The 27,235-nt window shown below is 41.3% G+C and overlaps 1 protein-coding gene across 2 annotated transcripts in view; it reads left to right on the top strand.

The window, feature by feature from the left end:
* The first annotated feature begins 810 nt into the window (after positions 1-810).
* Positions 811-27,235, top strand: part of KATNBL1 (katanin regulatory subunit B1 like 1) — a 42,223-nt gene continuing 15,798 nt past the window's right edge. The window contains exon 1 of one of the 2 annotated variants that reach the window (XM_070425602.1): positions 811-944. The gene's annotated coding sequence lies outside the window, so the exon portion shown is untranslated. Of the gene's footprint in view, positions 945-4,031; positions 4,157-27,235 lie in introns of those variants that run through there. The other variant, XM_070425611.1, reaches the window with a different exon arrangement.

Here is a 27,235-nt window from a genome sequence, read left to right as displayed (position 1 = left end):
TGGCCCCACCCCATTAACCTATTAAATAAATAAAACAACCCATAACCTTGATCAGTGGCTTATTGTTGAAGATGGGTAGACTCTGCCTCCACTAAGATAAAGAGAATTACCCTCAGTAATTAAAAGCATGTCAGGGACAGACCCAAATTTAACCTCATACTTGAGTGTACCCCATTCCAAAGAGACTAAGCCTACTTCCTGGGGACAGGGTCTGCATCATACACATTTCTTGTGTTCTTATGAGTCTAACGCAGAGTCTGGCACATATTAGGAACAAAAATATAATAGCTAACAATTACATAGTGCTTACCATGTGCCAGATACATTCTTCTAAGCATTTTATATGTATTAACTCATTTAATCCTCACCATAGTGAGGCAGCTATTACTATTACCCCCATTTTACAGATGAGGAAACCAAAACACACAGGAATTTATGACTTACCCAACGTCACATAGCTCCAGAGTCCACGCATTTAAATCCTTTGCCTAGAGTGCATTTAAATGGAAGTGACTAAATCTCGCCCTGTACCATATTTTTATAGCAAATGGTTTGAACCTCGTGGTGCAACACTTAGGGTACAGTCTCCTCCCCTCCCCCCACTAGATGGTCATTAGTCATTCTTTGACTTTTATCATCCTCAGTTTCCAGCGCAGCATTACGCGAAATAGCAACACTAGTGTGCGTACCTATGACCACCAGGGGGCACTGTGGCCACACGCCCTCTCCCCCTCCCTCCGGCGCTACCCGAGAGGGGCGGAGCCAGCGTTGGGCGGAGCCTGAGAGACGCCCAAGGGGAGCAATCCCGGCGGGCCCCGCGCGCGGCCGCGTTTGAATGGCCCTGAGTGGGGCTCGGCCCGGGAGCCCGGGGACTCTCTAGGCTTCCGGGCGCAGTTGGTCAGCGCCAGGGCTCGACTGAGGCGCCGCGGTACGATGAGGCGCCGGTAAGTGACGGCCGGGCCGCGCGTGCCCCCGCCCGCAGCTGCCCTGCCGGGGCAGGACTTCTCCTGGGGCCTGGCCGCGCCCTGGGCCCACCTGCAGGCCCCGCGGGGCCTCGGCGCGGCCGGTGGCGGGGCCGCCCGGGTCGGGAACGGGGCGCGAGGCCGCGGTCTCGGGGGCGAACCCCCCGCCCGGCCGCGGCGGGGCAGGCCGGGGCTGCGGGCGCCGGGGGCGCGAGGGGGGGCGAGGGGCCCGGGCGGGCGGGGCGAGGCGCGGACGGAACCTGCTGTCACTATTTATCTTCGGGTGGAGCCGCCGTCTGCGGCCCGGGGAGGGGAGGACGGAGCGCGCGAGGCGACCTGTCGGAGGACAGGTTTTCCCCCGCCGTCCGGCCCGGCCGCGGCGTTTCCTTGTGCTCCGACGGCTTCTCGGCTTCTCGGTGCCCGGACTGATAAGCTTTTGTTTAGCAGGACAAAAACTTGACATAACTGCATAAGAATTGCTGGTTGCAACTTTAAAAGACCTCATTGTGTTTTCCGAAAAGTTGGTCAGTAACTACCTAGCCTTTTTCTTTGCTCTTAAATGGGCTTAAATATGGAGATAACAAAGAGTGGATTTGTTTTCTTGTGGCTTGTAAAGTTCCTTGAAGACAGAGTTGTCTATGTCAGTTTTCTTTGCAGATTAAGAATAGATGACTGTAACAGAAAGTCTGTAATTAGCACCGGCAGAAATTCTGAGAACCGGGTCCACTTGAGAGCTTAACCTTGTAAAACTTTGCAAAACCAGCTCTAGACTTGAACCAGAACTTTAGACACTGAGGCTTCTTCCTAGGCTCATAACTAATGGTGCAACAATAACAATGGTTACTGTTCATGTTGTGCTTTCTATATGCAAGCACTGATTTGAGAGCTTCGATGTGGGGCAGATACTGTTATCCCCGTTGGACAAGGAGGAAACTGAGGCACAGAGAAGTGAAGTGACATGTGCAAGGACACACAGCTAATAATTGCTGGGACCCAAGCAGGCTGGCTTCCAGCGTGTAACTATGCTGCTCTCTCTAGTCTGTTGCCTTCTCTGTATGTGGCTTTTTTTTTTTTAAGTTCACAAAGTGCTTTCATTTCATTTGCTTCTCTCGACTTGGGATATAATACAGATGTGTGCAAAGTGTATTTGTGTCGATGTATATCCAAACACTATACAATGGAGTTGTCTGCTCTTGTTGACCATACTTAAGTTTTGTACACTGAGTAAAAAATCCATTGGGTATTTTAAGATCAGTGGAGTTAATAAAGTTCAGGTTTGTGTTATAATGAAGAGTTTTAAGTCCTTTGTATCATTTCCTGAAAGTGTAGAGAACAGTTCAAAACCTACGTGTTTTTTAAAGGGAAGGAAGAAAAAAACACAACACTAGGTGTTCCTGAAAATATACCATTAAATATTAATGTTTTCATTCTGAAAACTTTTTGAGGGGTTACTGAGCATTTCGAATGATTATACTTAACCAACGGCTCCATTAGGTTCGAAAGCAAATTATTTAATAAGAAAGCAGCTTACACTGTAAGCAGTGCATTTAAATTCATTCATCAGTTGTCCAGCTTTGATTGCCTCTGTGCCCAGCACAGTGTTAGCACAATAGCTAAACAGCAGAAATGTGCCTGAGTAACCTCCCTAAAATTCTGAGGGTATGAGATTAACAAACAAACAAATATATATGTGTATATACTAATATAATGCTCTATATTAGTGGACGTATGCTGAACTGAACTGAGCTAATCAGTAAAGCTTCTGCAAAGAACTGACAATTGAAGGATGGATATAGGCCACTGAATAGAAAAGTATGAATGGGAATTTTAGTGAGGAAACTGTGTTCAAAGACTTGGAATTGAGAATGAAAAGGATTCTTCTAGGAACACTAAATAAGTCTGTCTGGTCTATTTGGAAAGTTACTACTGAGAAAAGTAAGATGTGTGCAAGACTGAGGAACGTTGTGTAAGATATCTATCAAAGAAGTTTAGGCTTGATATGTATATGAGCAGAGAGAGAGATGATTTTGGAAGTTTTATAACTTTTCTTTTTAAAAAAAATATATTTTTATTGATTTCAGAGAGGAAGGCAGAGGGAGAGAGAGATAGAAACATCAATGATGAGAGACAAACATTGATTGGCTGTCTCCTGCATGCCCCACACTGGGGATCAACCTGGAAACCCTGGTATATGCCCTGACTGGGAATCGAACCATGACCTCCTGGTTCATAGAGCAGTGCTCAACCATTGAGCCGCAGAAGTTTTATAACTTTTAAATGTATGGCTTTCAACTGGGGGCAGTCGGCCTCCCTCCACCCCCCACCCCCCCTACACATTTGGCAATGTCACAAGAGGAAGAGATGGGAGATGCCACTGGCATCCAGTGGATAGAGGCCAGGAATGCTACTAAACATCCTACAATAGGATAGCCCCTTCATAAGAAATAATTACGCCCAGCATCACTGGCCCTGAGATTGAGAATCACTATTTTAAGTTGATTGTTTATATGGCCAGCTCTGTTTCCATATGCTGTAGATAAGTCTGAATGATGAGTTTTAGGAGCACGTGTGCAAGCAATAGTAAGTTGGGGAGCAGTGGGCTCAGAGACCTCAAGAGAAAGAAGGCTGTTGTTAGAGTCCTGGGGAAGGGAGAGGCTGGAGGAAATAGGATGAGAGCAACGAGAATAGACAAGGAGTGGTAAAATGAGACAATTTTTTAAAATAGGATTTTTTTCTAAGTTTGAAAATAATGCATATTTATGGTAAAAAAAATTTTAGGAAATGTAGAGAAAGTGAAAGAACAATTGTAGAGTGGTTCCTTTTAAATCTTTTTTTATGCTGATAATATTTTTTCTTTTATAAAACTAGGATTATACATTTTTCTTCCTATGGCGGTTGGGTGTTTTGTTTTGACTCAGCATATCATGAATATTTCTCATTTTTCATTTGAAAAAATGTGTTTTTTTTAATGGTCAGTCTTTTTTTTGTATGTATTCTTTTGAAATTGGGAATTTTGCTTTATATTCACAGGAGACATTTTGAAGGAAGAAGTATTAGAATATGATGACTGATTAACTATAGAAAAAAATGAGGGTAAAAGTCTACGGTATCTCCAAGGTTTTAAATCTGGGAAGTTAAAAGAATGGTGGAGCTACTGGAATAAATATACACGCTCGTAATACTTTTCATTTTAGGTATGTAAACTGCCATTCACAGAGACACATAACAACATTTGAATGAGGACCCTTGATGCCTATCACCTCACATTCTTCCTAAAACTCCTATAGTTAATCTTCCTTTAATTTTCTTTTTTTTTTTTTTTTACTTTTTTTTTTTTTTTTTGTACTAAGCTTATTTTCCAGTTCTTTCTTAGCAAGTCTTCCCCTTCACCTTTCTTGGAAAGGTTTTTAGAAATACATTTTCTGTTAAAATCCTAAATAAGGCTCAAGTTTATATTGAATTTTATTTTGAGGATTAAAGGACTAGTTTGGGATTTTTTAATGTATAGATTGCTACAGTTTATAAGCAAGGGTGAGTATAATTTTTTGCGGAAAGGAGAAACTATCTTTAAAAATGCTTGCCAAGGCCCAGTTGGTGTGGCTTAGTGGTTGAGTTTCTACCTATGAACCAGGACTTTGTGGTTGGATTCTTGGTCAGGGCACATGCATAGGTTGCCACTGGATCCCCAGTAGGGGGTGTGCAGGAGGCAGCCAATCGATGATTTTTTTTTTTTTAAATAATATATTTTTATTGATTTCAGAGAGAAAGGGAGAGGGAGAGAGAGCTAGAAACATCAATGATGAGAGAGAATCATTGATTGGCTGCCTCCTGCACACCCCTTACTGGGGATTGAGCCTACAACCCAAGTATGTGCCCCTGACCAGAATCGAACTCAGGACTTTTCAGTCCAGAGGCTGATGCTCTATCCACGGAGCCAAACCAGTTAGGGCTCGATGATTCTTATCATTGATGTTTCTATTGCCCTCTCCCTTTCTCTCTGAAATCAATTAAAAAATATATATATTTTAAAAATGCTTGCCCAGTGATGGGATGCCTCATAATATCACACTAGTCAGTATTACATTCGTACTTTATCAATCATTATATTTATTCAATTAATTTGATGCTTTCTGGAAAATGTATTTAGGAAAGTAAATTTTAAAAACATCCCTTAAATGTAATACAAATGGTACTTTTACTGGAAGCATACACTTTTCAGGTTGGATAGGATATAATTATACATTGTTGGATTAAAATGCTGTGTTTTCGCCTGACCAGCTTGGCTCAGTGGTTGAGCATCAACCTATGAACCAGGAGATCATGGTTCAATTCCAGGTCAGGGCACAGGCCTGGGTTGCAGGCTCGGTCCCCAGTAGATGGCATGCAGGAGGCAACCAACCAGTGATCCTCTCTCATCATTGATGTTTCTATCTCTCTCTTTCTCTTCCTTCCTCTCTGAAATCAATAAAAATCTTCTATATAATAAAGAGGTAATATGCTAATTTGTCCATTACGGTGTCCCAGTCATGACCAGTCTGTGGGCAGGGCCAGGGGCAGGGACTTCTGCCCCCAGCGCTAACATCACGCTGCCTGTGTGCGTCCCCATTCAGCACTGGTATGATGCTGCGGGGTGGGGGTGGAGGGTGGGGGAGGGGAGGGGGGGCTGGGCTTGATGGGGGACCTAAGGCCGTGCCCCCTGCCCCAGCTCCTGGCCGGGAGACCTAAGGCTGCGCCTCCCACCCCCAGTTCTGGGCTGGGAGACCTCAGGCTGTGGCCCCCGCCCAGAGGGTCTTGATGGGGCCTCAGGCCACGCCCCTCGCATGGCGGGGCTTGACTCGGGACCTCAGGCCCCACTCCTGAGGCTTCGCCCCCATCTGGAGGGGCTTGACGGGGGTGGGGCTGGCCGGGTCTAGGTCTCACCCCATGAGGGTGGGGCCGGCCGGGTCTGGGTCTCCTGTGTTTTCCAAGCGCGTGAGGGTGGTGGGCAGGGACTTGACTCTAGGTCCCACAGCATGTTCCAGACTCTTGACAGGAGGGAGATTTTATATACATTTTACTAATTTTCTTTCATCTCTGACACTTCTATTATAGAGAAAGGGCAAATAGCAATATTAAAATATTTCTTCTCATTAATTCTCTTGTAATGTGCACGAACTTCATGCACCGGGCCACTAGTATATAAAATAAAATGCTGTGTTTTCTACTTTGTGCTCATCTCCAAGTATCTTCTAATTGCTAATATCAGTTAACTTTGGGAAAGTTTTATATTTTCTTTGTTCTTAGGACACGATGAGAGAAATAAAAGAGAGGGTAACTATTAAGGCTTCTAGTTTCAATGTATTAAGTTCAAGAATAGATGGCTGTTAGACACTCACATGGAGCTGACTTGTGGGTGTTTAGAGAAATAAATCCAAAGCTTAGGGGAAACATTGAGATAAGTTGTTTATTTTTTTAATGAGTAGGTTAAATTTTATTACAGTTAAGTCTTGGACCTGGGAGTCATTATACCTCCCTAAGGTAGTGTTTGACTCCTTTGCTGGAGAAGAGAGTATTCTCTAAGAGAAGGGGACATTTTCAAACTTCAATATATATTCTGATCTCAGCCCAGGACATATAGTGGTAACACACCGCTATAACTGATGGGGCTGTGCAGTAATCTCAATTTAAGCATTGGAGTATAAGAAAGATTAAGAACCATTGTTATAAAAGGACTCTAGCATAATCTTTTGTTGATTTCTTTAATTCTCAAAGGGCAATTTATCCTTATATCAAGGTCTTAGGATATCCTTCACATACTTATCAGGTACTACAGAAATTAATCACAAGTGTTAATAGATTGGTAATAGATTTGTCCCAAATCATGAAGATAGCGTGTTAACATTAGTGTATATTAACCTATCTTTTTGAGAGTCGTATATCTTATTGGTATATCCTTTCATACGTAGAGTCCATCTATCTTGAAAGCTTCAGAAATATCTTTAGTAGTTAAACAAGGAGTCAAAAAGGATCCTTAAGGTGACATTGTTTTGTATATGTATTTACATATATTTCTATTTATGAGTTTAAGAAGACAATTAGAAAGGGTTAGAGTATTTTTCCTCCCTGTGAATATTTCCAGAAAAACATTGGAATGTTCTAAGAGGGAGAGTAAGGGATATTAACCAAAATATGCTGAGAAGATAATCATCTACTTGGCTTAAGAAACTCCAAGTGTTCCCAAAGATTCAGGCATTTATATAGCCATTTAAGAAGAAATGTTTAGTATACTATTAGTACATTTTACTTTTGTTGAAAGTAAAAGTCTAAAAGGGAAACATCTCCCTCTCACCGAATCCCCCAGTCACACATAGTTTCTCTCTAGGAGTGATATTTGTCCCCAGTTTCTTATATATCCTTCCAAAGATATTCAGTGAATATATAAGCAATCACTCATGTACACTTTTTGTTTTTACCTAAGTGGTAGCATACTGTTCTGCACCTGCTCCCCCACCCCCTCTTCCAGTATAAAGTCATTGAAAAATTTAAAGTTATTGGTCCAAAACCACTGATAAAGATGATAAACAACCACCTAGCTCTCAGAATTTAGCAAACTTCATGTTCCCATTATTAATCCTAATTCCTTAATGTAGTGTGCTCAGTGGACCTCATTATTAAAACTGAAGAAGAGGTGGTGGGAATGGTAATTCCCCTTTAACATCAATTTTGTACTTTTTATTTCAGGGTGACTTACTTGGTCATAAGAAAGTTGGAATTCAGTTTGGTCTATTGATTGTAATGATGTGTTACCATGTTGTACCTCCTGAATCTCCAAAAATCTGTGTTTTCATGCTTGACCTGAAATTTGACATTGTTTCTCAGACCAGCCTTCCATGGGAAACTGAATTAAGAGAAGGTGGTGTGATGAATCATCAGTCAGCCAATATAAACACTGTCAGGGTTTATTTCAGGTACTAGGGGTTTTGAGTTGTTCTGAACATGGAATCAGATCAAGGGGATTTGTTAAATTCATTTCCTATAATAAACCTAGCAAGTGTAGAAGATATTCCAGGTAACTTGATGGGGTGTCCTTTCCCTGGACAGTGCATGAATAAGTACTGCCTGTATTTGTTTCTGTGCTTCTCTTTTTCTTCTTCTCAGTGTTGTTCATCTCCTCCCCCCAGTTGGTGCCCTCTTTGACACATTCTTTCAAAATGTTGACTTTCAATTAGATTATAACCTTAGAAGGGATTAAAAGGCTCCAAACATAACTAAACAACTCAATAGAATGTATCATTACTCCAGCAGTCTAATAGTGTCTCATATAGCTTTAAAAACACAGTTAACATAACATTCTCTTTGTTACTTTTAGAGTACAAGTGTTTGCTGTCTTTGTAACTCCCCTCCCCACCCCTTGTCAAATATACCTAAGAAAGATATGTCACACTTAGGGAATCATGTGATCTTTTGAATCTGGCTTCACATTAAAGAGTTTTTGTTTTTGTTTGTTTTGAATTCTTATAATAAGTTATACCAGCTCTATACTGGATCACATGATTGTTCAGCCCAGCATTTGTTTTGAACACTTGTAATAGTTATGAAAATTAGTTTTACACATTGATTAAAATTTAGTGGAACACCTACTGAGAATCACTAGGCGAGTCCTGCTGTACTAGAAGCTATTACTCTGTTAAATGATTCTATAAATATCTTTGCTTTATACCATGCTCTTCTACTTCATAGCTTAACTTAAAGAGCAGTTTTTCTTCCTAAGTTCTTTAGATAAGTCATTAGGGATATCACCATGCTTAACATATTGTATTACAATTGCTTGTTTTTGTTTTTCCCATTATAAACCTTGTGGAGATGATGAGAATTTTATTACAAGAAAGGGAAGTTCAAGGATACAAGCAGAAATGAGGCAGGAAATTTACCAGTTGCTATAATGTAGTTATATATAATACATAAAAATCAAGTATTAGGAGAGGCAGGAAGTTTTATAGAAAAAGCTCAGAAAATGTTATAAGACCTAATGTTCTATCCTTTCTGTGTTCAAGGATGCTTATAGTGAGTTTAGGAGTCCCTACCTTTTCCCGTTTCTTTTTGTGAAAGCTTTAATATGGTTAGTTTAAGGTTTTTCCATCTTCTCAAAAACTGACGAGTGCAATGGCGGTGGTGGGAGCTTCTCCCGCCTATGCGGCAGTACTAAGGATATCGAACTGATGGCTTAGGCCCGCTCCCCGCAGTTGGACATCCCCCGAGGGCTCCCAGACTGTGAGAGGGTGCAGGCCGGGCTGAGGGCCGCCCCCCCCGCCCCAGTGCACTATTTTCATGCACTGGGCCTCTAGTTGGTTAATAACATTATATAAATTTCAAGTGCACAACTTTATAATACAGCATCTGTATACTCTATTTTGTGCTCACTACCTAAAGCCTAATCTCCTTCCATCACCAAATATTTGATCCACTTTAATCTCTTCATCCTTCCCCACCCCCTTTCTCCTCTGTTAGCCCCAAATCTGTTGTCTTTATGAGTTTTTCTGTTTGTTTTGTTTAAGACATGTACTTCTTATTCATCTCTTGACATATGATAGGTGCTCAGTAAACGTATGTTGAATTGAATTACATATGCTTTCTTTCCTTTAATCATTTAAAAAAATTAACCTTTAAATACTAGGACTTTGTAATGTTACATTTGCTCACTGGAGGATATAACTTAGATTTTGATCTTCATTTGCTCACTGGAGGAGATATATATACATATATATATATATATATATATATATAATTTTTGTATATATTTTAAACTAAGAGTTGTTGAATTCCTTTTAGGTTGTGTACATAAAAGTATGAAATCAGTCCCTTCCCATGAGAAGTTTTGTAGTCTAGTTGGCAAGAGGAAACACACCTGGGTCAGTTAGTGCCAGATGTCTTACATGTAGGCCTTCCATTATTCGTTCATTGTTAAAGACCTAAGTTCCATTAAAACAATGGTTCTCAACCTTGGCTGCACATTAGAATCACCTGGGAATCTTTTTAAAATCCTGATTTCTGGCCCTCATCCTCCGGAAATTCTGTTTCTTTGTTACTAATGTTGTGGCCCCACCCCATAACAAAGAAACAGAATTTCCAGAGGATGAGGCCCAGAAATCAGGATTTTAAAAAGATTCCCAGGTGATTCTAATGTGCAGCCAAGGTTGAGAACCACTGCATTAAAAGGTGGTGAAGGAAGAGATCAGTGAAGATAGGAATTAAGAAATGCTTAAGTGCCGAAACCGGTTTGGCTCAGTGGATAGAGCGTCGGTCGGTCTGCGGACTGAGGGGTCCCAGATTCGATTCCGGTCAGGGGCATGTACCTGGGTTGCGGGCACATCCCCAGTGGGAGATGTGCAGGAGGCAGCTGATTGATGTTTCCCGCTCATCATGTTTCTAACTCTCTATCTCTCTCCCTTCCTCTCTGTAAAAAATCAATAAAATATATTTAAAAAAGAAAAAAAAGAAATGCTTAAGAGAGGAAGATTTGAACTCAGTCATTATAGTCATAGGCTGTGATGAACTAGAAAGTAGGGAAGGGGACTTCTCAGGGAGAAGAAACAATTTGTTTCCATAAAAATCAAGTATTAGGAGAGGCAGGAAGTTTTATAGAAAAAGCTCAGAAAATGTTACAAGACCTAATGTTCTATCCTTTCTGTGTTCAAGGATGCTTATAGTGAGTTTAGGAGTCCCTACCTTTTCCCGTTTCTTTTTGTGAAAGCTTTAATATGGTTAGTTTAAGGTTTTTCCATCTTCTCAAAAACTGACTCCCTTGATCTCTTTAGTTGGATAAAGAAACCGATGTGGGGAGAGGGGGGGTAAATAAGTTAACTACTACCAAATTATAAAACTTGAGATAATATTTTGAGTGATCAATGTGATTTCAAAGTAATGGGAAAATTCTGGGGAGAGAAAGAGCACTAATATTGGAACTTCACAGAGAGATCAAGGGAGTCAGTTTATGAGAAGATGGCAAAAACGTTAACTAACCACATTGAAGCGCGCGCTCTTTCTCTCTCTCTCTCTCTCTCTCTCTCTCTCTCTCTCTCTCTCTCACACACACACACACACACACACACACACACAGAGGAAAAAGTAGGGATTCCTAAACTCACTGTACCTTTTGCAACAGCATTGATGGACCTGGAGAGTGTTATGCTAAGCAAAATAAGCCAGTCAGAGAAAGACAAATACCATATGATCTCACCTATATGTGGAATCTAATAAACAAAATAAACTAACAGACAAAATAGAAACAGACTCATAGATACAGAGAATAGATTGACAGCTATCAGAGGGGAGGAGAGTTGGGGGGCTGGGTGAAAAAAGTTGAAGGGATTAAGAAGAAAACAACTCATAGACAACAGTATGATGATTACAAGAGAGAAAGGGGTTGGGGGAGGAAGAAGAGGCTGAAGGGTGGATATATGGTGACAGAAAGATACTTGACTTTGGATGGTGAACACACAGTACAATATACAGATGATGTATTATAGAATTGTACATCTGAAACCTATATAATTTCATAACTATCATTGCCCTAATAAATTTAATAAAAAATAGAGAAAAAAAATTATTGCCAGCAAGGTTTTTTATTCTTTTGGAGTGAGACAGGGTAAAAACACATCTCTATAGTTGAGGAAAATGAGGCTCAGCTTCTTCCAAGGTCGCATAGCTAGTTAAATGGGAAAGGTAAAAATTTGAACATGGGTCTGTTTGACCTAATCTTTGAGCTATACCAGTCTTTAAGGTTGGGTGAGTCTTCATTTTTCACCCAGGTAGTGAGTTGTGATAGCTATTGCATAGTGAGCAGAAAGCTTTCCAGAGAGCTGGGAAAGACATGGGCAACCTAAAGGCCTTTGCAAATTAAGCTTTTAAGGCCCACTGGTCTTCACGTGAGAGGACTCACCCCACTTTGTTGCATAGAGAGGGCACTGAGGGCATCTACCATCTTCAGAGTCAGACTTAGCTCACATGATTGAACAGAACAAAGAGAAAGCCAGAGGGGCTGGCCTTAGTAATCACCAGTCAAAACATAAATATTCCAGATGCTTTGAGGAACATTTCTGGAACTTCCAGGCCTGAAGGATGGACCAGTTACTTGGAGAAAAAAAAGAATGGATATGGCTCAGTGGAGCCATATTCTGTTACGTGAGTAGCTGAGTGTCCAAGGAGCCTGGTGAAAAGCCATGAATGATATGTGTTCTGCACTACAATTTTTTAAAGTCAGGTTATTGATATACATTTACATGAGTTTTAATGTACATACAGTTGTGTGATCACTTTCACAGTCAAGATATAGAACATATTTCTCACCACAAAAAGTTGCCTTTGATCCCTTTGTAGTCAATTTCTACCTTCCCCCAGACTCTGGCAACAACTGATATTTTTCTTTCCTTATAATTTTTCCTTTTCTAGAATATCATAAAAATGAAGTTGTAGCCTAGCCCTTATGGCTCAGTGGTTGAGCATCGAACTATGAACCAGCAGGTCACAGTTCTTTCTATTTCAGTCAGGACACATGCCCAGGTTGCAGGCTTGATCCCCACTAGGGGATATGTAGGAGGCAGCCAATCAATGATTCTCTCTCATCATTGATGTTTCTGTTTCTGTTTCCGTCTCCCTCTCCCTTCCTCTCTGAAATCTGATAAAAAAAATATTTTTTAAAAAAATGAAGTTGTATAGTATTTAGCCTTTTGAGTCTGGCTTCTCTCATTTAGCATAATGCATTTGAGGCTTATTCTTATATTATCTGTGTGTATCAGTAATTCATTTCTTTTTACTGCTGAGTAGTTGATAATTTTTATAGGAAAAAATATTTTAAAATCAATCTAGGAAAGTAAACATTTTAAATGATTTGGGGTGACTAAAATCTCAATTTCCTTTGGGACAAACCTGATTTATGCCTGTTGACCCAGCATACTTTTTAATAATTTCTCCTTTCACTCTCAAATGTGTCCTGGTTTGGATGATAAATTATATAGTCAATGTAAACTGAGTGACAAGATATAGTTTATTTGTTCTACAGTGTTGTCAGGTTTGCCTTCCAAAAATACCAGAATTGTATATATTTATATTTTATGTAAATATGAGTGATAATAACAGTAATAACTTACATGTAATCTCATTTTGATCTTCATAACCATATTTCCATTTCACATTTGAGATAACAGATTCAGGATAGAATAAGTGACCCTGCCAAAGTAACGAGCTAGGAAATTATAAACCTGCATCACCTGTCTACACATTCACCCTTAATCTCTCATCTTAATTGAGAGATAGGCAGGCAGTATAGTATATTGGTTGAAAGTAGAGGCAATAGTGACAGAATGCCTGGGTTCCAGTCCTGACTCAACTTTATTGCTCTTTGACCTTGGCCAAATTATGTAACCTTTATGTGCCTCAGTTTCCTCACCTATAAAAAGGGCATGATATGCTCATAATATGATAATGCCTATGGCGAACATATAGTAAGTATTTTATAAAGGCTAGCTATTATTTTTAACTAGAGGCCCAATGCATGAAATTCATGCACAGGGGATGGGTCCCTCAGTCTGACCTGCACCCTTTCCAATCTGGGAGCCCTCAGGGGAGACCTCTCCAATCCTGGAGCCCTGATGTCTTAGGCCCACTCCCCATGATTCTCTGCTCTCTGTGGGGCCTGGCTGCTCCACACCTGCTGCCCAGAGGCTCTCCACGGCCCAGAGGCCCTCCGCAGCCAGGGTGGGATGCTTGCCTCGTCACCATGGTGACGAAGCAAGCATTCCGCCCGTACGCTGCCCACTCTCAGCGGCCACCTCCTCCCCCAGGACTGGGGGACTCCAGCGGGGCTAGGGGACTGGGCGCCGCCATCTTGTGGCTATGGGTGCCACCATCTCTGTGATGGAGTGATGGGTAATTTGCATATTACCCTTTTATTAGATAGGATAATATTATTGTTATTTGATTAATACCAGTGAATGGAATTTTCCTCCCTCAAAAAAACTTCCCGTCCTCCCTTTATAAAAAAAATAGTGGGAGATGTTTTGCTCTTTTTTCCCCATCTAATTTAAAAAATTATTAATTTCTCATAGTAAGGTACCTGATTATGAAGGTTTTCTACATTTAGATAAATAGTTTAGTCTTGGTATAGTAAATCAATTCCACAAACTATGTTCCTTGGAACATATGCATCTTTTTATGTATGTTTGGCAGATTTTTTTAAAAAGGGATGGTGGCTAAGTTTGGTACCCCGAGTTAAATAAAATTATGCAGCCTTCTCAGAGCCTTTTATTTTAAACTAGAGGGCTGGTGCACGAAAATCGTGCACTCGGGGGCAGGGGCATGTCCCTCAGCCCAGCCTGTGCCCTCTTGCAGTCCGGGAGCCCTTGGGGGATGTCCAACTGATGGCTTAGGCCTGCTCCCTGCCGTCAGTTGGAAATTCTTAGCGCTGCTGCTGCACTCAGCACTCCCCCTGTGAGAGCATACTGACCACCAGGGGGCAGCTCCTGCGTTGAGCTTCTGCTCCCTGGTGGTCAGTGTGCATCATAGCAACTGGTTGTTCTGCCATTTGGTTGATTTGCATATTATTCTTTTATTATATAGGATATATACTGAGTGGCCAGATTATTATGACCACCTGACATTTGTAGGTAAATTAGCTATAATTTCACGCTGAAGTTGCTAGAGGGCCAGATCATTATAAATGTCTGAATAGCACAACATACCTAAGTATCGTTGCTGATCAAGTTCATCCTATCATGTTGATGGCGTATCCCAATGGAGATGGCTTCTTCCAACAAGACAATGTGCCATGCCACGGTGCTCGTATTGTGCAGGAGTGGTTTCAAGAACATGAGGGAGACTTTACCTTGCTTAGGTGGCCCCCACAATCACCAGATCTCAATCCAATTGAGCATTTGTGGGACGAAGTTAAAAGAGCCATCAGGCAGCTGGTTCCACAACCATCAAATCTCACAGAACTGGACAGTGCTATTCATCAGGCATGGTGTCAGATTCCTCGCATCATCTTTCAACATCTTGTGGAGTCAATGCCAAGAAGAATCGCTGCAGTATTGAAGGCAAAAGGTGCCCCAACGAAGTATTGATGAGGTGGTCATAATAATCTGGCCACTCAGTGTATTTATTGATTTCAGAGAGGAAGGAGAGAGATAGAAACATCAATGATGAGAGATGTTTCTGCACATCTCCTGCACACCCTACACCGGGGATGGAGCCCGAAACCCGGGCATGTGCCCTGACTGGGAATTGAACTGTGACCTGCTTCATAGGTCGATACTCAACCACTGAGCCACACCAGCCTTTTTAATATATTGAATTAATTTTCGAGAAGTAGTTTAGCCCTAGCTGAGTAGCTCAGTTGGTTGGAGTATTGTCTCGATATGCCAAGGGTGTGGGTTCTATCCTCAGTCAGGTTACATACAAGAATCAACCAATTAATGCATAAATGAGTGGAATGACAAACTGATGGTTGTCTCTCCCTTCCTCTCTCGCTCTAAAAAAATAAAATAATAATATAAGAAATAGTTTAACATGCAGCATATTCAAATTTATTTGAACAGAATAAAACATCCACTAAAATCTCTCAGAATACTTTAAACATAGTTTGGAAAATTCAGTAGGAAACTATTGGAGATTTGAGGATTTTGCCATGAACACTATAGGCAGTGATTGTAAAGGATGATCTATAGGGGCCAGGAACAGAATGTTGTCAGGAAAAATCAGATAATTCTTACAGTAATTTAGGCTTGAAGTGATAAGACTGGAGATCTGACAGTGGAAAAGGGAAGGTCAGAATGGATCCAGGAAATATTCTGAAGGAAGATTGAAGAAGATTTAGTGATTGTTGGAAGGAAGGGGCGGGGAGTCAAATTAACTCCCAGGTTTCTAGTCTGAGAGAAGATTGATGCCAGTAATTTAAAATGTAGCTAGGAAAGGCAGCTAGTTGATTTGATATTGGAAGAGGTTGAAGAGATTTGTTTTAGATGTGTTGACTTGGACCCAGCAATGGCAGCTCAGGAAGCTGATACATAGAAGTTAGAGAAGAGACTAAGTCTAGAGAAATAGCTGAAGCCATGAAAGAATATTTTTCCAATTTTAGTTTAGAGAGAAAAGAGTCATTTGAAGGTAAAGGAACCAAAGGGAGTAAGGGAACGAGGAGTGTCAAGATATGCTGTGTAATGTGAACAGAACGATGGCATTGACATGATAAAAATGCTAAATGGTGAATGAAGAATGAACAGTCTTTAGAGTTGGCTTGGCTGATAAGCATTTTCATTGTTTAAAGGCTCCCTTATAACTTTAAGTGACCTTGAAGATGCAGTTTTTTCAGAGGAGAGGCCAAAATAAAAGCAAGGTCGTAAAGGGTTAAAAAGAAAATGGAAACTAAAAAGCCCTCATTGTAGAAATTTGGCAGGGAAGAGAAGTGGAGAAAGAGTATAGGCGTTGATAGAGGAAACCTGAGCATGGTTGAAAGCAGAATGGGAGGAATCAGTTCAAAGGGAGAAATCGAAGATAGTATATGTGGGAGCTGAGTCCTTGATGAGGTGAGAAGTCAAGAATTGAGAAAATTATATAGAGTTCCCTAATTTTGGAAAAGTTAAAATAGATTCTTATGTTAAAAATATTCCTTCAGATTATGAAAGTAATTCATGTTCATTGTAGAAAATAGAGAAACCTATAAGTGAAGAAAAAAGTCACCTGTAATTCCACCAGCAAAACATAACTTGTTAATGTTTTTATAGAGCCCTTTTGAATTGAGTTTATGTATTTTTTTAAACCAGGATTATACTATATATTCAGTTTTCTGTTCCGCTTTTGTTTGTTTTGTTTTGTTAATCCTCATCAGAGGATACTTTTTTTTTTTTTTTTTTTTTAAGAGAATGTGGAATGGAGAGAGAGGGCGGGGAGAGAGAGAGAGAGAGAGAGAGAGAGAGAGAGATTGGTTGCACGTGTCCCGACCAGGGCCAGGACTGAACCTGCAATCGAGGGTCCCTTCAGTTTGTGGGCTGAAGCTCTATCCACTGAGCCAAATTGGCTAGGGTTCTGTCCTGCTTTTTAAGATGCTATTATTTTGGAACCTTCTTCTACTTCACAAAATAGTCCTTGTAAGTAGTGTGTTTAATATTCCATTGTAAGCACTGATCCCATTTGGATCAACCGTGGTATTCTCAATTCTCTTTTTATCTCCTTATTTTTTAACCTGATCCAAATTCCATTATTAAACACTAGTGCCCCGGTGCACAGATTTGTGCACATTGAAAGGAAATTAATTAGAAGAAATATTTTAATATCACTTTTGCCCTTTCTCTATAATAGAAGTGTCAACCAAATTAATGATCAACAATGACAGATTGAAACACACACGTGTGATTGGCACCAGTGAGAGCTTTATATGTATCGAGCATGTGTGAGTCAACTTAGCCTTTTATATATACAGTATAAGCTTGCTTAATTAGATTTGCTTTCTGATTTAGCTAAACTTTTTCCACCCCAGTGAAGCACCCCAACTTTTCTTTCAGGTAATTGTCAGCAACACAGCAGTAAATATCAACATGAAGCAGATTATTATTGTAGATCATGAAGTGAGAACAAAGGGTAAATTATTTCACTGCAGCAGTGTTTGACTATATTCTGCACAGTGAGAAAACCTGAAGTCATTTTCAAGGTCCACCATTTCTTCTTTTTTTTCTTTTTTTTTTTTTATTAAATTTTTATTGTTCAGATTACATTTGTTCCTCTTCCCCCCCCCCATAACTCCCCTCCTTCCAGTTCCTGCCCCACCCTCCGCCCTCACTCCCCACCCACTGTCCTCATCCATAGGTGCACGATTTTTGTCCAGTCTCTTCTCGCATCTCCCATTCCCCTTACCCCCCCAAGAATAGTCAGTCCATTCCCTTTCTATGTCCCTGATTCATTATAATCACCAGTTCATTCTGTACATCAGATTATTTATTCACTTGATTCTTAGATTCACTTGTTGATAGATGCATGTTTGTTGTTCACAATTTGTATCTTTACCTTTTTCTTCTTCCTCTTCTTAAAGGATACCTTTCAGTATTTTGTATAATACTGGTTTAGTGGTGATGAAGTCCTTTAGCTTTTCCTTGTCTGTGAAGCTCTTTATCTGACCTTCAGTTCTGAATGATAGCTTTGCTGGATAAAGTAATCTTGGTTGTAGGTTCTTGGTATTCAGCACTTTGAATATTTCTTGCCATTCCCTTCTGGCCTGCAAAGTTTCTGTTGAGAAATCAGCTGACAGTCGTATGGGTATTCCCTTGTAGGTAATTGAGTCTCTTTCTCTTGCTGCTTTTAAGATTCTCTCTTTGTCTTTTGCTCTTGGCATTTTAATGATGATGTGTCTTGGTGTGGTCCTCTTTGGATTCCTTTTGTTTGGGGTTCTCTGCGCTTCTTGGACCTGTAAGTCCATTTCTTTCACCAGGTGGGGGAAGTTTTCTGCCATTATTTCTTGAAATAGGTTTTCAATATTTTGCTGTCTTTCATCTTCTGGCACCCCTATTATTCTGATGTTGGTACGCTTGAAACTGTCCCAGAGGCTCCTTACACTATCTTCACACTTTCAGATTCTTTTTTCATTTTGCTTTTCCAATTGGGTGTTTTTTGTCAAATCTTTGGTTTGATTCTTGTGCTCCTCTGGTCTGCTATTGGGTATAATATTCTTTATTTCAGTCCGTGTATGCTTACTTTCTAATTTCTTTATCGTAGCATCGAGGGTCTCATTAGTTTTCGTGAGGCTCTGCACAAGTTTATAGCAAGCCCTCAAAATTGCGATTCTTAGCTCCATATCCTCCATTTCTGTCATGTTTTTTTGTCTCCGCATCTTTTATGCTTTCTTGGTGCACCCCCTTGTGGTCTTTGTGCGCAGTCTTGTTCTAGCCAAGCCTTAATTGTTGTAGTTAACACTAGAGGGATTTGACCACCAGGCCGACTGGCTGTTGGAATCAGCTCTGTGGAAAACTTCAGTCCTCTGGGGAGGCGCTAGTCCAGCCTTTGCCTGAGGCGATCGGCAAATGGCTCTGCGCAGGGCCTGGGCGGGGCGGGCTCAACAGGGCGGGGGGAGGGAGCAGCTATGGCTGCTCTCAGTCCGTCTCCAGGGGCTCTGCCTCTCTGTCCCCACAACCGCTGCAAACCTCGGAGGGACCGTAGCCAGACAGTCCCGCTTCTCCCGTTTGAGTCTGGGTCCCTAGAGACTCGCCCAGATCTGTAGCCCAGAGTCTGAGACTCACTCCTGATTGAAAACGACAACCGCGCCCTCAGCCACCAGCCCGCTTTGTGCGCGCACCGCCGCACCACCGTACCTTTAAATTTTCCACACTGCGCCTCCTCTGGGCCTCGTAATGCTGTTGTTTTTCCTTCTAGTTGAAGAGTCTCTCCTCAGCCAGCCTTCCTGTGGTTCTGGGTGATGTCCGTTCCGTCTTTTAGTTGTATTTTTAAAGTGGTTGTTCGAGGCAGCAAACTCCGGTGTTTACCTATGCCGCCATCTTGGTTTCTCCTCCACCATTTCTTCTTAACAGTTGGGTCAAGTTTCTAAACTTTCTAAATCTCCATTTTCTGGCTAATGAAAAGAAAATAGGGTTCTACCAAACCTCTTACCTACCTACTCTAGGACTTGTATGAGGATCAAATGAGATGAGGCACAGGAAAATGCTTCACAGACATTTGGTTAAAGTGTAAAATGTTTGCACCTGGCTATAAAGCAAATTGTGTTCCTGGGCTGAAGAAACTCTAAGGAGGCTAGTCACTAGGGAGAGGAAGTTGGGTGTTGCTACGTAACGTCATTACCCAGTGCCCACAGCGGCCATTTCTTTGTAAATGGCCAGTGCATGTCACAGAGCTCCTGTGTAGAGCGTCTGCTCCCTGATGGTCAGTGCACATCATAGTGACGGTCGGAGGGACACATAACATATTAGCCTTTTATATATATAGATAAGTGCTACAGATGACCAGAGGAGTTATTGAGAGTCTGAGTTGAATTTAGGAGGAAGGAATCAGTATTCCCAGGCTCTAAAAATTGTCTCAGAAAATCTAATCCTTTTTAAAAAATATATATTTTTATTGATTTCCGAGAGGAAGGGAGAGGGAGAGAGAGAGAGACATCAATGATGAGAAAGAATCATTGATCAGCTACCTCCTGCACACCCCCCACTGGGGATCAAGCCCTCAACCTGGGCATGTGCCCTTGACCAGAATTGAACCCATGACCCTTCAGTACATAGGTCGACGCTCTATCCACTGAGTCAAACTGTCTAGGACAGAAAATCTAATCTTTACATTCTGTTCCTTTCCCCTTCACTGAAATTCTTGAAGAAAAAAGTCCAAGTTCATTCTTCCCTTTCATTTTTTGTGTGGTAGCTGCCTCAGAGAAACCAATGATTTGTCTTTAAGCTCTATAAATTCCCTTTGGGGCCTTAGAAGGGAGAAGAAAAGGTTATCCTTATAAGGGAAGGGGAAGAATGGATGGGAGGTAGTTCATAGTTTATGTTTATCTATCCCTCCTTTGTCATATCCTCAGAAAAATAATACTCTCGTCTTACTTGGCTATTAGAAATGAAAAGTGTTGACTGTACTCTAGTTGGGAATGAATTGGATTTAATTAATGAAAACAAAGATGTGGTAGAATGACTTGGTGCCTTACTAACTGGCTGACTGTTGTTGGGAAGCTTTCTTACTAACTGGCTGACTGTTTTTGGACAACTTACCTGATCTCTCTGGGTTGAAAAAAAATTAGTCTGAAGCTTTAAACTCTAAAACCTCTTTATGTATTTTACTAGAGGCCTGGTGCAAGAATTCGTGCATAGGTGGGGTCCAGCCAGCCTGCCCTGATGGGGGCTGATTGGGCTGGGCTGGCAGCGGGGAGGAGACGAAGGAGGTTAGGGGGGACAATCGGGGCCCTAATGGTGCCAGTTGGCCACCTCAGTGCGCATCATAGCTATCGGTCATTCCAGTCGTTCTGTTGTTCTGGTCGCTTGGCTTTTATATATATAAATCAGGGGTCCTCAAACTTTTTAAACAAGGGGCCAGTTCACTGTCCCTCAGACTGTTCGAGGGCTGGACTATAGTTTAAAAAAAAACTATGAACAAATTCCTATGCACACTGCACATATCTTATTTTGAAGTAAAAAAACAAAACGGGAGCAAATACAATATTTGTATTTGCATGTGGCCCGCGGGCCGTAGTTTGAGGACCCCTGATATAGATTATTATAAGACTAGAGGCCCGATGCACGAAATTTGTGCAAGAGTAGGCCTTTCCCTGGCTGCTGGCACTGGCTTCCCTCCAGGACCTGGGTTTCCCTCTGGCTGCTGGCACCTGGGACCTGGGCTTCCCTCGCAGAGGGAGGCCCCGCTCACCCGCCTCAGCCCGTCAGTCGGTAGCCTGGGCCTCCCTCTGTGGGGCGATTATGGGGCGATGGCCGGGCCCCTGACCAATCATATTGCACCCGCCTTGGCTGGCCTGGCGCCAGTGGGTGTCATAGCGTGGATGGCCGTTCCACTGTTTGGCTGTTTGGTCGATTTGCATATTATGCTTTTATTATATAGGATAGTGGTTATAAATTTCAACCTCAAGACTCTTGGCAAGAATACCATCACACCCTTTGTAATATTGAGCGTGACTTTGGTGGTGGTGATTGGAGGAGAATCACTGATACCAGAAATATTAATTATTATAATTCTTTGTACACAATCGTGCTTTGTTTTTCAAGAAGAGGAATGAAATTGCCTAGTGAAATCTCAGGCTTAAATACAATATAAATAATTGAAATGCTATAGTATATTAATATAAAAAGAAAGCTTAACTTAATTTGATCTTGAGCTGTAAGTAACTTAAGTTATTAGAGACAAAAGTCCAGACATGTTTCATTCCTGTGTGATGAGCTTTTCTCATTGGGAGTAGGTAGAGAGTATCTGAACACTTCAAGCTATTTAATCTCTTGATTTGGCAGCCATTACAGTAAATTATACGAATATATCCCTTTTCATCTTTCTGGTATGAAATGACTGATATATAAAGGCAATTCATCCCTCCAGCTTCTTCTGCATGCCACTGTTTTTCTACCTTCTCAAGAGAATACCCATAGCAATTATTGTCTTTATTTAAGAAAATACACATTATTATATTAAGTGTTCAGAATAGTTAAGTAAAGTTAGTATTTTGTTCTTTTCTTGATGCCTCCTTTATCCCTCAAGGCCTTGTTTCCTTTTATTCTTTTTTCATTAAAAGATTATTCTTTCTGTTTTTCTATAATCAATGTCTTCAACCACTCTTGATCTCATTTCTGATTATTCTCTTTTGTATATTATCAAAAGGCACCTCAGAAATACCTAGGAGCCTCAACAATTGCTTTAAACTATCTGTAGCACTACTAAATTTATATAAAGCAAAATGGAATTCGTAATGTAAAAACCTTTGTAAAAACAATACCATTATAATGTTGATAATTTTCTTCACCTTTTTAAGCTTTATTGAAATATAACTTACATACCATAAAATTCACCTGACTTAAATATAGTTTATTGATTATATATAGAATTATGCAATCACCAACCCAGTCAAAGTTTAGAACATTACCATCACCCCCCAAAGAAGCTGTGCTTACTTACAGTTATTCTCACTCCCACCCTGCCCTAGACAACCAATGCTCTACTTTCTTTTTTTATAGAGTTTACTTTTATGGACATTTCATATAAATGGAACCATATAATATGTGGTCTTTGTGTTTGGCTCTTTTCACTTAGCATGATGTTCATATATATTGTAGCATGTATCAGTACTTCATGCCTTTTTGTTGCTGAAGTAGTATTCTAAGTGGATATAACTCATATTGTTTACCATTTACTAATTGATATACATTTGGGTCTATTACATTTTTGGCTGTTCTGAATAATGTTGTTATGAACATTTGTATACAAGTCTTCTGTGGACATAAACTTTCATTTCACATGAATAAATATGTAAGAGTAGAATTGCTGGATTATATGGTAAATCTGTATTTAACATTTTAAGAAACTGGCAAACTGTTTTCCAGAGCAACTATACCATTTTATATTCCCACAGTAGTGTATGAGGTTTCTAGTTTCTCTACATCTTTCTCAACACTTATCTGTTGTTTTTATTGTAGCCATTCTAGTGATTGTGAAGTAGTATCTCATTGTGGTTTTGACTTGCAATTTTCTAAGATGTAAAGTCCTTCACTCTTTAAAAAAAGGCAACATTGTATGTTCTTTAAAAAAAAGAACTGTTTTAGTCTATGAAGAAATGAATATTTTTCTATATAAAAGGGAGATAGACTGTCAATAAATGTTATCTTCTAAAGGCAAAATATTTAAATTTTATAGATTTAAAAAATGTGTGTGTGTGTGTGTGATCAGGGTTAATTTATGAGTAAAGGATTCTGGTAGTCTCTACTAGAAAAGGTTGAACTAAAGACAGAAGGTAAAAGCTGTTTCAACTAATTATCACTTTTACATAGTATTGAATGGACTTATTCATTCAATATGTACATATAGAGCACTTTGTATGTGCCAGGTGGTGGTGTAGGCCCAGGGAATGTAAAAATGAAAGCAAGCAAGATACCATTTTTAAAAAATAGTTTATATTCTAGTAGAGAAGACATATGCTAAACAGACATATACTATATATCTAGTAGTAGCAAGTATTATCAAGAAAAATGGTAGGGAAGGGTAAGGAGATAGGGAAGTGAAGTTAGGTACTATTTTAGAGTATGGGTCAGGGAAAGTCACTAAGGAAGCAAACCATCCTATCTAATAAAGAAAGAATATGCAAATTGACCATCACACCATCACAAAGATGGCGGCACCCATAGCCACAAGGTGATGGCACCCAGTCCCTTCAGCCCCGCCAGTGGGGTGGCAGGCATGCGGTGCGGCCGGATCTACCCTCAGCCCCCCAGCTGCCCAGGGCCAGCCTGAGGCATAGGCAAGCCTTGGATGTTGGCTGCCCAGCTGATGCCCGAGGTGCAGGCAAGCCTCGGATGTCGGCTGCCCAGCCACCCAGGGCGGGCCCGAGGCACAGGCAAGCCTTGGATGGCGGCTGCCCAGCCGCCCAGGGCTGGCCGAGGCTTGTGCTGCCGGCAGTGGCAGCAGCAGAAGTGTGATGGGGGCGTCGCTTTCCCCTGATCGAAGGGTCTCCTCCCGCCCCGAAGGCTCCCAGACTGTGAGAGGGGGCAGAGCAGGCTGAGGGACCCCTGCTCCAGTTCATGAATTTTCACGCACCAGGCCTCTAGTAAGAATATATGAGGGGAAAGCATTCCTCAGGTACAGAGTACCACAAATACACAGAGCCTTGTGATGAGAAATTTTATCATCCATCCTCCAATGATTAGGCAAATTTGGGCCTAAAATAAGCATAAAACAGCTTAGGTACATTAGAACAAAGGACTTAACTTAAAACCTGTATTTTTTATTTTTTAAAAAATATGTTTTTATTGATTCAGAGAGAGGGAGGGACAGGGGGAGAGAGAGAGAGAGAAAGAGAGAGAGAGAGAGAGAGAGAGAGAGAGAGAGAGAAACATCAGAGAGAGAAACATCAATGAGAGAAATGTCCATCAGCAGCCTTCTGCACGCCCCCTACTGGGGATCAAGCCTGCAACCCAGGTATGTGCCGTGACTGGGAATTGAACCAGTGACCTCCTGGTGCATGGGTCGATATTCAACCACTGAGCCACACCAGCCAGGCAACCTGTATATTTTTTAAATGTGGAATTATAATTTCTGCTTAAAAAATCATCCTATATAATAAAAGCCCAGCGACAGAATGGCGGAACGACCAGTCAACCAGTCGCTATGATGCGCACTGACCACCAGGGGGTAGACACTCAAAGCAAGAGCTGCCCCCTGGTGGTCAGTGCACTCCCACAATGTGAGTATCTGCTCAGAGGGAGGGTCCACAGCTGCTTGGCTGACCAGGATGAGCGGCACTCCTATAGCAGGCCCATCCCCACAGGCCACGCCCCCCACCAGTGCACGAATTCTGTGCACTGGGCCTCTAGTCTATAATAAAGGCGTAATATGCTAATTAGACCGGACAGCCAAACAACCTTCCGGACATCCTTCCGGACGTCCTTCCAGATGAAGCCACAGTGGTGGGGGTCGAGGCAGAGGCAGTTAGGGGTGATTAGGCAGGCAGATGAGCAGTTAGGAGTGATCAGGCAGGCAGGCAGGCAAGCAGTTAGGGGCAATCAGGCAGGCAGGCAAGCGGTTAGGGGTGATTAGGCAGGGAGGCAAAGGGGTTAGGGACGATGAGGCAGGCAGGCAAGCGGTTAGGGGTGATTAGGCAGGGAGGCAAAGGGGTTAGGGGCGATGAGGCAGGCATGCAGAGTGGTTAGGGGTGATCAGGCAGGCAGGCAGGCGAGCAGTTAGGAGCCAGCGGTCCTGAATTGTGAGAGGGATGTCCAACTGCCTGTGGGATTGGGCCTAAACTGGCAGTTAGACATCCCCTGAGGGGTCCCGGATTGCAAGAGGGTGCAGGCTGGGCTGAGGGAGACCCGCACCACCCCCATGCACGAATTTCATGCACCAGGCCTTTAGTATAATATAAATGAGATACTGAATATAAAGCATCTCTAGTTCCATATTAAGTGATAAAATGGTGGTAACTATTATTTTATTGGAAATTGTTATTGTCACACCACCCATTTTAAGCTTTCAAAATTAGTTTTCAGCTTAGTATTCTTTTATTTTTTTAAATATATTTTTATTGATTCCAGAGAGGAAGGAAGAGGGAAAGAAAGATAGAAACATCCATGATGAGAGAGAATCATGGATTGGCTGCCTCCTGCAAGTCCCCCACTGGGGACCAAGCCCACAAGCCAGGCATGTGCCCCTGACTGGAATTGAACCCGGGATCTTTCAGTTCGCAGGCCGACACTCTATCCACTGAGCCAAACCGGCCAGGGCTCAAATTAGTATTCTTTAGTAATGTTTGTTTTCTGTATCTTTTAAAATTTGTAAAATCTTAAATCAGTTACTAATGCTTTAGGAATGTTATAATCTTCCTGAAATAGGACCATTACCTCACCTTTAGGCTATTATCCTTTAATTATTATTCTATGTTAATTTTTAACATATGAATGACATTAGAGACCTCTTTCTCTAATTACTTTTATTTCTCAAGGTTCCTTTGTGAGAAAGGCAACTTCATATTATTTTATTTATTTGTAGTAAGCATTTTTTTGGGGGGGTTGTTTTGTTAATCCTCACCAGAGGTTATTTTTTCATTGATTTTTTAGAGAGAGTGGAAGGGAAGGAGGGGGGGAGCGAGGGAGGGTGAGAGAGAGAGAGAGAGAGAGAGAGAGAGGGAGATTGAGAGAGAGAGAGATAGAAAGAAAGAAACATTGATGTGAAGGCCAGGGATTGAGCCTGCAAATGAGGTAAGTGCCCTTGCCCAGAATTGAACCCAGGCCCTTTAGTCCGAGGGCCGATGTTCTATCCATTGAGCAAAACCGGCTAGAGCAACTTCATATTTATTGATGAGTTAGAGTCCAAAAAGTTGACTTTTTATAGATTGTGTAATAATCAGGTTGCATCTTTTGACAGAAACAATGGTCTACCTAATAGTAATTAATTTCCAGTGGTCTTAGTTGGTTTGTTTTTTGCCTCATTTGTGTTTCATGGATACAGTTTGTTCTTATCTCTTAAGGATTTTTTTAAGGTCAGATTTATTGAGATGTAATATACATCTAATAAAATTTTACACGGTTTATATTGCATGGTTTTGACAGTTGGGTAACTACCACCATAATCAAGATATAAAAGTTTTTTGTGAGCTTTGATCATTGCTAATGTCAGTATTTTTAGATAGATATCTATGTATGTTTATGTTTCCCTCTGGAATTGAGCTTCTGCCCTCTTTTCTGAAGTCTATAAGCCTGGCTGCAGGCCTCTGTGAGGCAAGTGGTAGAATAAAGGTTAGAGGTCTCAGTATTTACTATGTAAACTTTCACTTGTTCCTCTTCCCCACCCCCGTTTATAATATGTTCCTTGCACCCTCATTCATGACTGGTGTTTCCCATCCCAAAGACTGTGTTTTAAATTTTCCATACTATAAAACTAGTCTTTTACTGGAATGGTGAAGGGGATGTAGGGATGGATCTAGGTGTCTTGAATGGATATTCATTTTACTTGTTCTTAAGTCCACCTTTATCCTCATATAGTGAGGTCCTCAGTATTGCCAATTACTGAACCTTTTGGGGATTCTCCTTTTCACCTTTCCTCACTGCTGATTT

The sequence above is a fragment of the Myotis yumanensis genome, unplaced genomic scaffold (genome assembly GCF_028538775.1).
Source record: "Myotis yumanensis isolate MYYU_CA2020_CCGP unplaced genomic scaffold, mMyoYum1.0.hap1 SCAF_1, whole genome shotgun sequence".
NCBI classification, from domain to species: Eukaryota; Metazoa; Chordata; class Mammalia; order Chiroptera; family Vespertilionidae; genus Myotis; species Myotis yumanensis.
Note: the sequence above shows the minus strand (reverse complement) of the source record. Positions and strands in the feature narration are given on the sequence as shown.